Here is a 14,806-nt window from a genome sequence, read left to right on the forward strand (position 1 = left end):
TGGGGCCCCAGAAAGCAAGCACTACTCCCCAAGAGTTCCAACAACAACCCTGAGGATTAGTAGGAGCCATTGGCACTGTTACCCATGAGTGTCCACTGGCACACCTCCCATTGACCATCTTTTAGACCAATTATACAGGGTATCCAGCAGGCAGAGACACGTAGGTCCCCCCAAACTAGAGATACATTTTATTCCTATCCTACCCCCACTCACATACACAAGTTCCCTAGAGTACATAGACCTAAATCCACAGAAAAATAATAATGAGACAAATTTTCAAGTAATCTATGTGGCAAAGCAGCAGCCCATAGCTCCCGGCCACTGGAAGTCCCAGTTTTCCTTCATGAAATTTCCATGAACATCCTCCTAGCAGTCTCCCTCCCCTATCCACTTCCAGACTCCAAGAAGTAGCATTCTCAGAGTCCCAAAGTTTTTCTCTAGAAGTCCACTATGTTTTTATTTGTCCCCAGGCTTCCACTGCAGATGCTGCTGCCTACCTCTGCTGCTTGAATGATACCAATACCCACAATTCAACTATGTCCCTACAAGATCAAAGTTTGGTCTGCCCCACAGTCCATGGAAAGAGGAGAAAAGAAAGAGAGAAATATTTTCTTCTTTCCTCCAAAAGCAATTCCCTCCCAGCTCCTGGAATGCTCTGCTCTTAAATTTGGAGTCCTCTTTTACTCAGCTGACTGGCTCTGAAATAGTTTACTATTTTTATATACAGCCCAAGATGCATAACTTAGTGTTCTTCAAACAATCATAATACATTTCCTTCAATGTGATATTATCCATCTTTTTCCAAAGACCTAAGACTTTATGATCCTTTCAAATTCATTAAGAACTGATTTATAATTGTTTACTTTGATTGATGATTGATTCAATCAAAATGTCATAGTCTTCTGTAGTTAAATGAGATTTGAGGTGAATCCCTATCTTTACACTCATATAAATATGTTACATCTCTATTAGGACACTCTCTTGATAACCTTGAGTCATACTAAATCACTCTCAATCTCTCTCTCTCTCTCTCTCTCTCTCTCTCTCTCTCTCTCTCTCTCTTTACAATTCTTTTTTTTAATTGAAGCTTTTTATTTCAAAACATATGCAAGGATAATTTTCTAACATTGATCCTAGCAAAACTTTGTATTCCAATTTTCCCCTCCCTTTCCCTTATTCCCCCTCCCGTAGATGGCAAGTATCCAATATATGTTAAATGTGGCAAAAAAATAATAATAATTTAAATTGAATATCGGCATACATGTGTGTATACAATTATCTTGGTGCACAAGAAAAATCTGATCAAAAAATGAGAAAGGAAATAAAATTCAAGCAAACAACAACAAAAGAAGTGAAAATGCTATGTTGCAATCCACACTAAGTTCCCACAATCTTCTCTCTGGGTGTAGATGGCTTTCTTCATCACAAGATCATTGGAACTGACCTGAATCATCTCATTGTTGAGAAGAGCCACTTCCATCAGAACTAATCATTCTATAATCTTGCTGTTATGTCCAATGATCTCCTGGTTCTGCTCTTTTCACTTAGTATCAGTTCATATAGGTCTCTCCAGACCTCTCTAAAATAATCCTGCTGATTGTTTTTTATAGAACAATAATATTCCACAACATTCATATACCATAACTTATTCAGACATTCTCCAACTGATGGGCATCCACTCACTTTCCAGTTTCTTGTCACTACAAAGAGGGCTGCCACAAATATTTTTGCACATACAGGTCCCTTTTCCTTCTTTAAGATCTCTTTGGGATATCACTTTCTCTCTTAAGATAGCCATCATAGTAAACCTATTCTTCTATTCTCGAGGAAGGGAATAATTTCACAAATAATTTCCCCTGCATGGTAAAAAACTAATTACATTGAACATACTGTAGATGCTGAATTACTTCATATTTAGAAATTTTTAGGAATTTATTTTTTTATTTAGAAAATCTGGAGGCATACATTTACAAATATTCTGATCTTTCATGTGAAAAATAAAAACTAAAAAGTGAACACTTATCCCTTGCACTTACAAAATACTTGAATGTAAATAGATTCCTGTGATACAACATCTACTTGGGTACTATCTTCATGAGAAAGAGAAAAAAGATAGAGGATAGTTAAGTACTAATCTCCTTACTCTGTACAAGTTTGTTTTTAGTTGATTTTTCAATATTCCCCAGGATAGGCCAGACACCATCAATTTCTTTCAATTCAATTCAATTCAAAAACATTTATTAATCACCTTCTATGTGCAGAATACCATAATAGCTAACAGAAATACAAAGAGATTTACAACCCATGTATCTTCTCAATGAATTTAAAATACAAAGGGCTTACTATGATACAGATATATTGAGGTAAATGTAAAGAAGAAGACTGGCAGAAACAAACAAATGAACAAAAATATGCTGTGAAAATTTTGAGGAGAAAGAATACATTTTCACTTGCGCTTTCTCAGGGAAGTCAATAAAATCTTGTGGGGGAAAGGGAAGGAATGGAACAAACATTTATTAAGCAGCTACTATGTGCTTTCCATATACTTTATAAATAATATCTTCCTACCACTCTGAGAGATAGGTGCTATTATTATTATTCCTGTTTTATAATTGAGAAAATTGAATCAGACAGGTGAAATGTCTTGTTTGGAGTCACTTATGTAGTAAGTATCTGAAACTGAGATTTGAATTCAAGTCTTTCTGATTCCAAGTCTAGTGCTCTAGTCACTGTGCCATATACCTGACAGGATGGGTTTCTTGGTTAATCCATGCATCAGTGAATGTTTCATTCATAACTGGGTTTGGATTGTGTGTTGTTTTTTTAAGACCTGAGAATATTTCCCAAAAGCCTACCTGCTTTATATGGAAAAAAATTCATGTTATACACTAGCTGCTACTTTCACAATAACTCTTTGGGAGATTTTCCTTAGGATAATTGCTATTTTCTTCCTATTGTCAAAGATTTTTAAAACTCTGGATGATACTCCATATTTAGGAATGAGAATTCACTTTTTGTGAATAAAACTCAATCTAGAACAGTATTTCCTTACTGTGTATTCCATATTCTAAATCTTCTGTAATGAGATAGACATTTATAAGAGTTATTCTCCAATTCTTGGAGCCCATGAGTAATTGTTTTTAGTTGATTTGACAATATTCCCCAGGATAGACCAGAAACAAATTTAATTCAACTGAATTCACTCTTTGAAATGGGGTGGAAGGGGGGAGTCAAGAATAGAAATGAAATGTAGTCATAATTTTGGAACTAGAAATTATCTTAGTGATCAGCTCATTTTTTTCAGATATGGAAATTGAAGCCCACAAAGATAATGATTTGTTTAAGGTCATACAGGTTGAAAGTGACAGAAATAATATAAGAACCCAGTGCTCTTTTCACATGGTTGCCAACACCTATGTCAAACAAACCTATGTCAAGCAATAGGCATAGGGTCACTTAATAAAATCCAGTAAATGTTTATTAAGTGTCCACTATGTGCCAGGCTAAATGATGAAGATATAATGTATAAAAAGAAACAGTCTTTGCCCTCAAGGAGCTTACATCTAATGGACTTTATCTTATTGGATAAGATAATAATAACAATAATAATTTTAATAATTGTATCTAATGGATTGAAATCTTATGACCAATTTAGTCTTTGATCATTTATTCCTGCCTATTTTCTATGTATCATACCATGCTTCAGGTCTATTCCTCGACTAGTCCTGAATTTTTACCTTCTTACCTCTTGCCCCTGAACTCATCTCATCACGAAGATCAGGCTGTTTATCCCCAAACACAATCCTTGACCTAGTGTAATGGGCTCATGGACATTACTATCTTGACAGCACTCACTTGACTTCTTGGCATTTTGCTATAGGATTGAATGACATTGGTTTAACTATTCAAGAGATCCTGTCAATTTTTCCCTAAAGATGTGTCTCTCATTACTTACATTATGGCAACAGGCCATCTTGTCCTGGCTAATTCAACCACCTGGCTTCCCTAATTTTGGGTTCTTTCCATCTCCCACACAAACAAATTGATACCAGAAAATGATTCTCTCTCTCTTTCTTTCTTTTTTTTAAATCTCCAAGTCTAAACTCTTTTTAGCTTTCAAATACTTCTTTCACCTGGCCTCTCTCAATTTGTTCTGCTCACTTCATTTTGTATCATTTCATATAAGTGTTTCCAGATTTCTCTGAATCCTTATAAGCATCATTTATTAAGACATTATATTTACATTTATATTCCATAATTTGCTTAGTCTTCAAGTGATAGGTATCTACTTTATTTCTAGTTCTTTGCGATAACAAAAATGCTGCTATAAATATCTCTGTGCAAGTCGTTCCTTTCCTCATTTCTTTGCACTCCTAAAAAAGCATGCTTAATAGTAGTACTGCTAGATCAAAGTGCATGCACAGTTTAGTGACTTCTAATGTACTTTTAAAAATTGCTCTTTGGAATTTGGGGATCATACACAGCTTCACTAATGTTGTTACTGTGCCTATCCTCCTTGAACCCCTCTAACAATTTCTATTTTCCATTTTTGATGTCTTTGCTAATTAGATAGATGTGGGATAGAATCTAAGAACTGTTTTAATTTGTATTAATCTTATGATTGGCGATTTGGAGCATTTTTTTCATAAAAGTTGATAGCATGAATTTCTTCATTTGAGAACTTATCTTTCTACTATATAGTATAAAGATATAGCCTATACTTTAAAGTCTATAGTCTATAAAGTAGTATACTTATTTTCTTATATGTATTAATTCTTTAGTAGATTTTCCTTAGAGAAATCTGTTGGGAAGATTTTTTTTCCCAACCAATAATTTCCCTCTTGATTCTAAATACATTAATTCTGCTCATGCAGAAGGTTGTTGGGTTTTTTTTTTCAATTTTACATTATTGAAATTGTCTATTTTATCTTTAATAATTATCTCTGTGGCTTTTTTAGGTAAAAATACTACCTTCAAACCACAATTACAAAAGTTATTTCATTCAATTTTCTTCTATTTTCTTTAACACATTATTATCTTGTATATTTGGCCATGTATTCCTTTAGGACTAGTTGTGACAAAACGTCTGATTTCTTTCATACTGCTTTCAGAGTTTACATCAGTTTTTGTTAAATCAGGAGCTCATACCTAAAAATTTCAATCTTCTATCTATCAAACCTGTTGTTACTATCTATGTTTAAACATTTTGGAGTCCTAATATGTTCCACTGATCACTTAATATGTTCCTATGAACCTAATATATTCCATGGACCACCTTTTCTATTTATATTTCTAGTTTTGATGAGTTCTGCTTTGCAATATAACTTGAAATCTAATATGTCTCTCTACTTATTTTTTCATTATTTCCCTTGATAATCGTGATTTTGTTTTTTTTACCCCAGTTGAATTTCATCACTATTATGACTAAATGTCTAATGATTAAAATAGCCCTTGAGTAGTTTGATTGGTATGGTAATAAATATTTTAATTAATCTAGGCTGTATCATCATTTCTATTATATTGACTAGGCCTAAAGAGGAACAATTCATATACTTCCAATTATTTTATTTTTATAATAAGTTTTGTGCATATGTTGAGAAGTTGTATTCAACTAAATCTTATGTATATTTTGATAAGTAGCCTCCAAAATTTTTTTGTACAATCTGTAGATTTTTTTCAATGGAATTTCTTTTTGAAAAGCTCTTTCCACTGGGTTTTGTTGGCAATTTGCAACAAGGTGGATTTGTGGATTTATTTTATATCCATCTTTTGTTGTTCAGGCGCTTCAGCAACCCGATTTGGAATTTCTTGGTAAATATACTGAAGGATTTGTCACTTCCTTCTCCAGCTCATTTTATAGATGAGGGAATTAAGATAAACATGGGTCTCTGCACCCTTCTACTTTACTGATGTTACAAATTATTTCAATTAACTTTAGTTTAATTTTTACAATCCTCTAAATAGAATATCATATCATCTGCAAATAGTGATAATTTTGTTTTCTTTTTGCCTATCTTACACTTTCCATTTTTTCTCATAATACTACTATGCCTAGCATTTCTAGGGCTATATTAAATAATATTGGTGATGAAAAGCATCTTTGATTAACCCTTAATCTTACTGGAAAGGTCTCTAGTGTCCATTACAGATAATGCTACTTCTTGTTTTTAAACAGATTTCTTACCATTTATTCCTGAAATTCTAGTGTCATTTTGTCAAAGCACAAGTATTGTATTTTTTCAAAAACTTTTTTTTATATTTATTGATATAAACATATGATTTTTATTGTTTTTATTATTCATAAGGTCTGCTATCATTCCTGGAATAAATCCAATCTGATTACAGCGAATAATACAATATTTTTTAATATAATGCTGTAATCTCTAAGGTGATATTCAATAGTTTGATAGTCTACAGTTAGTGGTCTACAGTTTTCATTCTCTGTTTTATATCTCCCTGGTTTAAGGGTAAGGACCATAGTTGTTATATACAAACAATTTTATAATTTCCTAAATTAACCTTTTCTAGGAACAAGATCTACTCTCCTTTCATTTGTGCAATTTCCTTGCCTGAAATCAAGTATACTATACTGATCCAAATTCTATCCATTCTTCAAAGCCCAGCACAAATTTATCCTCTTCTTGGAGGTTTTCTCTGATCTTCCATAGGATTATAGTTTTCGGGTCAGGAGAGACTCCAGGCCCCTTTAATCCAGTCTTCTCACTAAATTGAGGGAATTGAAGGTCAATTAGTGATGAGTCCAAATCATAAGTATTAAATGCCAGAGAAGGGATTTGAATTCAGGTCTTCTGACTCAAAAGCCAATGCTTTCCCCACTATACCATGGAGCTTCTATCTAGCACTGAATATCTAGCAAGAATATAGGTCTTAAGGAGGCAGCTAGATGGTGCAGCTAGAGTACTAGTTCTGGATCAGGAGTACCTGAGTTCAAATCCAGCCTCAAACACATAACGCTTATTAGCAGTATGATCCTGAGCAAATCACTTAATCCCAATTGCCTCATAATATATATATATATATATATATATATATATATGTGTGTGTGTGTGTGTGTGTGTGTGTGTGTGTATGTGTGATATATATATTATAGACTTGGATGCAGAAGGCTTTGACTTTAAATCCCAGTTCTGCACCTTGCTAGCCACTTAACTTCAGGAAAACCATTTAACTTCTCTGTGCCTCAGCATCCTCATCTATTTAACACAGGCATAATATTATCATTACCTATATTATAAGGATTTTGAAAAGCAATCAATAAACCTTATAACTTCATAAATCATTATTTGCCTTTTAATTATATCCACTTACGTGCTTTGGGACCGATAATTACATTAACATTCCTGGAAAGGGTAAGCTAAACAATTACCCTATGGTTCCACTCACCATTTCTATCACTTCTCAAACCAAAACACTTCTTGGTTTTCATTGTCCTATATGTTGTCTTCTATTAAAATGTAAGTTCTTTAAGGGCAAAAACTATTTTGGTTCTTTTGTTTATATATGCCTTATCCTTAATGCAGTGTAAGGAAAATAGTAAGCATTTAATAAATGCTTTTTCATTAACTAAATGGTATATAATTAAATTAAATGTACTATTACTTTATTATAATTTATTGATTTACATACATACATGTTATATGTCAATGTGCCAAAGAGCAGCATCATTTTGTAATAGACATTAACATTATATTAGAGAGAAATTAATATAATGCTATCATATTAATAATTATTATTTTGTGATTCATCCTCTATTATTTCTGTTAAAACTCAGCTCCTGAAAAAGATCAACCAATCTCTGAGGGTCATGGCTGAGTGATGAGTTTGCTCCTAGCTCCCAAGATACTTGTTTTTTAACTAGATTGGGTAAGATTCCACTCAGCTGGGAGATCTAATTTCTGTTTAGAGCATAAAAAGAATCCAATTTGGATGAGCTTTTGCCTGGCAGAAGAAACCCCTTTTCTTGATCCTTTCCATTAGTTGAGTTAGGTAACCCAATTCACAAAGGTAAAAACTAGTTGGAGAGGGTCCGATGGAAATGGCTTCTCTTGCCCAGATGCTTTGAGACTATGAATATCATGATCAAGTCACATTCTCAAAATAAAAGCTAAAGATTTTTAGCCACCTCCTCAATAAATGTCCACCAATCAGAGTTGATTTTCATCTCTCAGAGTAGTTCCCTTTCAGAAGAGATTTAATGCATTTCAGCATCTCACTTGAAGTCTTCTGTCACCAAGAGAAACCACTGACCATTAATTTATTGACTGCTTTCTAGCCTAATTAACCAATTGATTATTAATTACCCAGAAACTGTAACTTGTGGTTTTATTTGTTTCAGTAGGCATTTTGTATATAATTATATATGTTATATATAATATGTGTAATATATATTATATAATTATAATTAATAGATATTTATAATTTTGATTCCTTAATACATCAGTGATGATGCAAGTAAATATATATGTATATGTATGTACACTTAATAATTTAACAAGTATAAGATTTCATTGGTTTGAATATTTCTTTCAACTCACAAACCAAAGTATATAAATATGTATCATAATAATATTAAAAAGTTCAATTCAACAATTATTTACTAACTCTCTATTATATGTAGGAATTGAGAATGCAAAGGCATAACAAAAGAGTTTCTGCTGCCAAGACTTACATTCCATTGAGTAGATAGGGCACATAAACAAATGAGAAACTAATAAGGCATTTTGAAGAAAAAGCAAACACTGAAAACTGGAAGAATTAGAGAAAGCTTCACAGAGAAAATAGCACATCCTCTAAGAATCATGATTTAATACCTAATTCTACATTGTTTTGTATCTTTCACTGTTGCTTCTTGAGTATATTTTGTATCTTGTCAATGATTATAAAGTCCTCGTGTATACTTACTAAATATTAAACACTCAGTCCTCAATGCATTGCAATGAATTGCTGTAAAAGACACATTTTAGATGGGATGATCCCAAAGCACTTTACAAAGAAATATAAACAACATATCAGTTTTAGAAAGGGAAAGGCTGTTCCAAAGTCACAATATAAGAGTAACAACTAAAATTTGTATAACTTTCTGTGACATATTTAACATGTATAGGACTGTTTGCCATCTGGGGGAGGGGGTGGAAGGAGGGAGGGGAAAAGTCAGAACAGAAGTGAGTACAAGGGATAATGTTGTAAAAAAATTACCCAGGCATGGGTTCTGTCAATAAAAAGTTATAATTATTTAAAAAAAAAAGAAACTGGAAAAAAATTAAAATAATTAAAAATAAATAAAATTTATATAACTTTTTACTCTTACAAAATGTTTTATATATATATAGTATTTCATTGTATGCTCAAGACAGGTAAGATAAAATTAGCAAGTAATATGACTATTACTCTTTCTATTTTGCAGATGGGAAAACCAAGTCTCTAAAACTTGCCTAGAGTCTCAAAGTTAGAAAGTTGTGGAGTTGAGATTTAAATGCTAATTTGCTGCCAAGGCACAATATCCTTTTTTACCTCGGTAAGATTCTTTTCCCATTGCCTCAGACATCATATAACAGCTACATAGGACTATACCTGTTGGCATCTTTGCAAGATATTTTGATAGAATGCCTAATGTGCTGGATGATTTAAAGCTATGGGAAGAGAAAAGGAGAATTCATCACTTACAGATAAGTGTGAGTTATTTGGCATTAGTACAGGGCTTCAAGTTGGCTGCATTAGAACCATTTATAATTTGGTGATAGGTTCACAATGTTATTACTTTGAACTTTGAAGGTAATTAGTTTAGATAGTTGCTTCCTACATCTAAGTTGTTTGCTTTTGTTTAGTTAATAAAATTGCATTTTGGGGAGAAATTATGATACTTTCCAGAATGCTGTGCACAGAGTGTGATGAACAGGGTGTTGTGGTGCCTGGAATCTGCAAAGGACAAAGTAATGAAGACTTAATGTAGCCTTTTATCTTCTCACCGAAATAGTCATGCAAATAAGTGGTTCATGTGAGTCAACCCTCCTGTAACGGATAGAGTTTCCTGGATGGTCAAAGAAAGCACCATGTTTTTAGCTTTGAGTTGAAACTCTTTTTAACTAAAGCACTCCACTGAAAAGATAGTGTTTAAAATTCAATTGATTGTTCCTTCCAACAAATCTATCACCTTCCTACTTAATGCATTTTCCCCACTTCATGCATAATCGCCCTTAGTTATAAATAAAAAGGGACAGTAGGTAAAACCAACCTATTCAGCACTGCCATCAGATAATCACTGAATACTGGAGTTCTTAAAAGAGTAAAATCTGAAGGAAAAAGAAAAATACCGTGAACAGCTTTGTCCTTTAAAGCAAAGGCTATGGTTTACACGGGGCTCATCCTTGAAACATTTTGGCTGATTCTGTGTAAAGCAAAAAGAATTCTGGATTTGGAATTACTTCACACATTGGAGTATTGCAATAGCCTGCTGATGGATCTGCCTACCTCGAGTCTTTCCCCATTCTCACCCATCTTTCATGCACTCTCTAAAGTGATTTTCCTAAAATGTATGTGGGATCACGTCATTCCCCTTCCTATTCAATAAACTCCAGTGGCATTCTACTGCCAACAGCCCAGCATAAAAGAAGGTGCCGTGCTCCTGAGCAAAGCAGACTTGAAGTAACTCAAAAGAAATGTGAGATGTGCAGATTTAGAGAATCCGCCTCAAATGTTCATATGGATTGTAGTAGAGCCTTCTGAGCTCATAATGGTCTTATCAGCCATAGTGGCTTGTTATTTCGGTTCTCTTTGAGAACAGAGGATAGCAACAATACCAAAACCAATCACATAAAAAATGCCCTTGATAACCTAGACCTTCCTGCCTTTCCAGAATTCTTACACCTTACTCCCTGTGACATACTCTCTGACTCAATGATCTCTCGCTCTTCCTCAAACGGTTCCCCTTCTGGTTCTTTTCATGTCTGGAATGCTTCCCTTTCTCTGCTCTGTCCTTTAAATCCCAATCTTCTATCTACAATCTACAATTCCATCTTCTACTGGAAGTCTTCCCCACTCTAAATTCCAGTGCTTTTTCTTTTGTTAATTATTTCCTATTTATTCTATACATAAATTGTTTTACATATATGTGTGTATCACCTATTTACATACACACATATTGTGTGTTTATATACATGCACACATATATGTGTATGTATGTGTGTGTGTTTTATGTTGACTCCTTTAGAAAGTATACACTCCTATGGATAGGGACATTTGTTTTTGCTACTTTTTATAATCCCCAGTGCTTTAGCAGAATGCTTGGCATATAATAGGAGCTTAATACATGTTTACTGATTGGAAGACCTGTTCCCAGAACTGTCCCCCAATTCTGTCTTTATGAGCACGGAAGGCCTGATGCAAAATGAAGTGAGAATAACCAGATCTTAGTGCACAGTAACAGCAATGTTGTAATGATGATCACCTGTGAATGAAAGAAGTGGCTATTCTGAGAAATACAATGAGTTGAGATTATTCCAAAAGACTCATGATGAAAAAATGCTATCCACCTCCAGGGAAAGAACTAAGGAACTCTAAGTGCAAATTGAAGTATAATTTTCTCTCTTTATGGGTTTTTTTTGGCCATATGACTAACATGGAAATATGTTTTGCATGATTGCACATGTACATTTCATATTATTTTGCTTGTCTTCTCAATGGGTAGGAAAGGGATAGGAGGAGGAAAGAGAATTGGGGACTCAATTTAAAAAGAAAATTGTTTTTTTTAAGTAATATTTTTAAAAAGAATAAAAATCTCTAAAAAAAGATCAATTGTTGTCTAAAGAGAATACTTTATATATATATTGTGTATATATTATAAATATGTAGTATATATTAAACATATACTCTATATATGTATATAAAGTTTACATGTATAAAGTATATATATTTTATATAATGTATATTATTTGTAAAATATGTGATATATAAATGTTTATATATAATGTTAATATGTGAAATTTATATAAAACCCAGGTATTAATTATTCTTCAGGTAATATATAATATGTTATATTATGCAGACAGTATATAATTATATAGTATATAGTATGCAAGCTATATATAATATGTATATAATATATAATTGTACATCTTGATAATCATTAATTAATTATATTAATATATTATATAATATATATTATACAGATTCTTTCCTACTTTTAGGACTATTCCAGTAGCTCCCTATAAAAACATAAAGGCAAGATATTTTTCAATGATGATGATGATGATATTAGCTAATATTTACATATCCCTTTAAGCTTTATAATATGCTTTATTCATATGCTATCTCATTTGAATCTCTTAACAGCCCAGTGAGGCAAGTGATATTAGTATCCTTACTTTACAGATGAGGAAATTGAGGCTGAGAAAGTTTAAGTGATATATGCTCAGAGTCATATGTCAAATGTCTGAGAAAGAATTCAAATTCAGTTTTTCCTGAACTTCAAGCCAGCAAATACCCCAGAAAAAGCCATTAGTGACATAGGCAGTAATAAAGAGAATAAAGCATCAAGGAGAGACCACTGTAGTTTAAGAGGAGAACCCACTAGTGTTAATGCCCCATGGAAGCAGGCAGTGGAGAGACAGAGAACTAAAGGCATTTGGAGCAGCTAACAAAGGAGCTTCAAGACACAAAGAACAGACCCAGAAAAAACAAACTAAGACCTTCTTTTCTCTTCATTCTGAAAGTGAAGTAGATGATGCATGTTTGGGCAATAAACTTTCTGGTGTATAATGGGGACTTACTCCAGGGGAGTACTTTAAGCTGCTAATTGACACAGTGCAAGAGCTGGAGTCAGGAAGAACTGAGTTCCAATTTTAGTTTAGACTTAGTATTTTTGTGACCCTGGGCAAGTGACTTAAACCTCTCAGTATCAGGTTCCTCATCTGTAAAATGAATAAAATACCATATACCTCACAAGATTATTGTGAAGAACAAATAAGATAAGATTGCAAAGTATGATCTACATGATAGCTAGCTACAAGTTATGGGAGAAGAGGGTAGAGTTACTGGAAAGGGGAGAAATATTTCTTGACTGTGATTCAGGTGAGAGTCTTCTGTGTTTTTTGTTGTATCAAATTAAAATTTGATCTCTAACTGTGGTGAGTAAGGAAAAAAGTGCAGGAACTCAGTGATCTAACTTTTCTCATCCTACCTAGTGAATTCTTCCATACGTATCTTGATGGTGAGGTTCATGGAAGCAAGTGCTCCCTCTCTATTCTTTTTCGCCTGCAGGTCTATATTTCCTGGCTGAACATTCCTCTGAATCTGTTTTGAGAACTTCCTACCTGGATCATCCTCTGTCTTCTTTTCCATGTCACCATGGAAACTTCTTCTAGAAAGAAAGTTCAAGTTCACATTTCAGCTAGACTTGTGGTGTAAGTGCCTCAAAAGCAGAACTATTTCATTACTTGTGTATGTATCTTCAATACCTAACAGGATGCCCAACATTTTATAATATGTAAATTTGTTGGCATTTTGTAATGCTTTTAAATATAAATATTTTCATAAACTCATTATGTAAATTATACAAACATTACATTAAAAACTTTTTTTAATAAACACTTTCTATTTTTTTTTGAATGATTGATTATGGGAGGAAAGAGCATTCATCCCCAAGATGTGAATGATCCCTCCATATCTTTCCAGTAATTGTATGATTTTAAGTCATCTAATCTCTCTTAGACTCAGTTTTCTAAATCAGAAAATACTTATTCTACCTATCTCACAGGATGTTGTACAGAGAATATTATTATCTCTTATTCTCCTAATCTAGATACAAGGTCAGATGAGAATCAAATAGTCCTACAGAGCTCTAGTGGAAAGAATATATTTGATCACTTGAAAATATGAGGCCAGAAGAATATTTTCCTACCTGCCAATGAATCTTCCCCTTCATAGGCACAGCCTATGCTAAACATTTGAAATGACCAGGTGCCTTGACAATAATTTGTAACAAAATACTCCAGTATGAATGAATTCCTTCCATCCAGACATGTTCTGCATATGTATATGTATGTATGTATATATGGTGTTATTTATATTAATATATACATGCATATACATATATACACTTATTGTGTATACATATACATACCTGTGTCTGCAAACATATATTTATAAAAATGTAAATATGCATGCGTTTTATATATGAATATATACACACATACACTTATATAAATGTAAATATATGTGTTGTATATATGAATATGTACACACATATACATATTGCATATATGTATATATACACACGTGTGTGGACACATACTTATAAAATGGAAATATACATGTGTTGTATATATGAATATACAATTGCTTTTGCATGTATGCATATTGTGTATATATGTGTACATACACATACAAATTTGTGTATATATGTACAGACTTAGAAAATGTAAATATATGTGTATTGTATATATGAATATATACATATATATACATATTGTGTGTGTATATATATGTATATATATACACACATATACTTATGAAAATGTAAATTTGTATGTGTGTGTGTGTGTGTGTGTGAGAGAGAGAGAGAGAGAGAGAGAGAGAAAACAATCTTTGAAAATTCTGATTTGGTTCTGCCTCAGCATTTGTCCCCACTCTCCTCCTCTGAGGCATTTGCCAGCAAACAATGGGCTTCTGAGAGTTCTGTTTCATCGAAAGCTTACTTGAACAGAATTCTTGTTGTTTAAACCAAAGACATTCAACTCTCAATAGTCTGTATGAATGGAAGGAAATAATGCTTCCAGTAACATTTGAATAG

The 14,806-nt window shown here is 33.0% G+C and overlaps 1 long non-coding RNA gene across 1 annotated transcript in view; it reads right to left on the reverse strand.

Moving 5' to 3' along the window:
* Nucleotides 1-6,324: 6,324 nt before the first annotated feature.
* Nucleotides 6,325-14,806, reverse strand: part of LOC116419655 — a 32,424-nt gene continuing 23,942 nt past the window's right edge. The window contains exon 3 of the long non-coding RNA XR_004229923.1: nt 6,325-6,723. This is a non-coding gene — a long non-coding RNA (uncharacterized LOC116419655). The remainder of the gene's footprint in view (nt 6,724-14,806) is intronic.

The sequence above is a fragment of the Sarcophilus harrisii genome, chromosome 5, assembly GCF_902635505.1.
Source record: "Sarcophilus harrisii chromosome 5, mSarHar1.11, whole genome shotgun sequence".
Classification (NCBI taxonomy): Eukaryota; Metazoa; Chordata; class Mammalia; order Dasyuromorphia; family Dasyuridae; genus Sarcophilus; species Sarcophilus harrisii.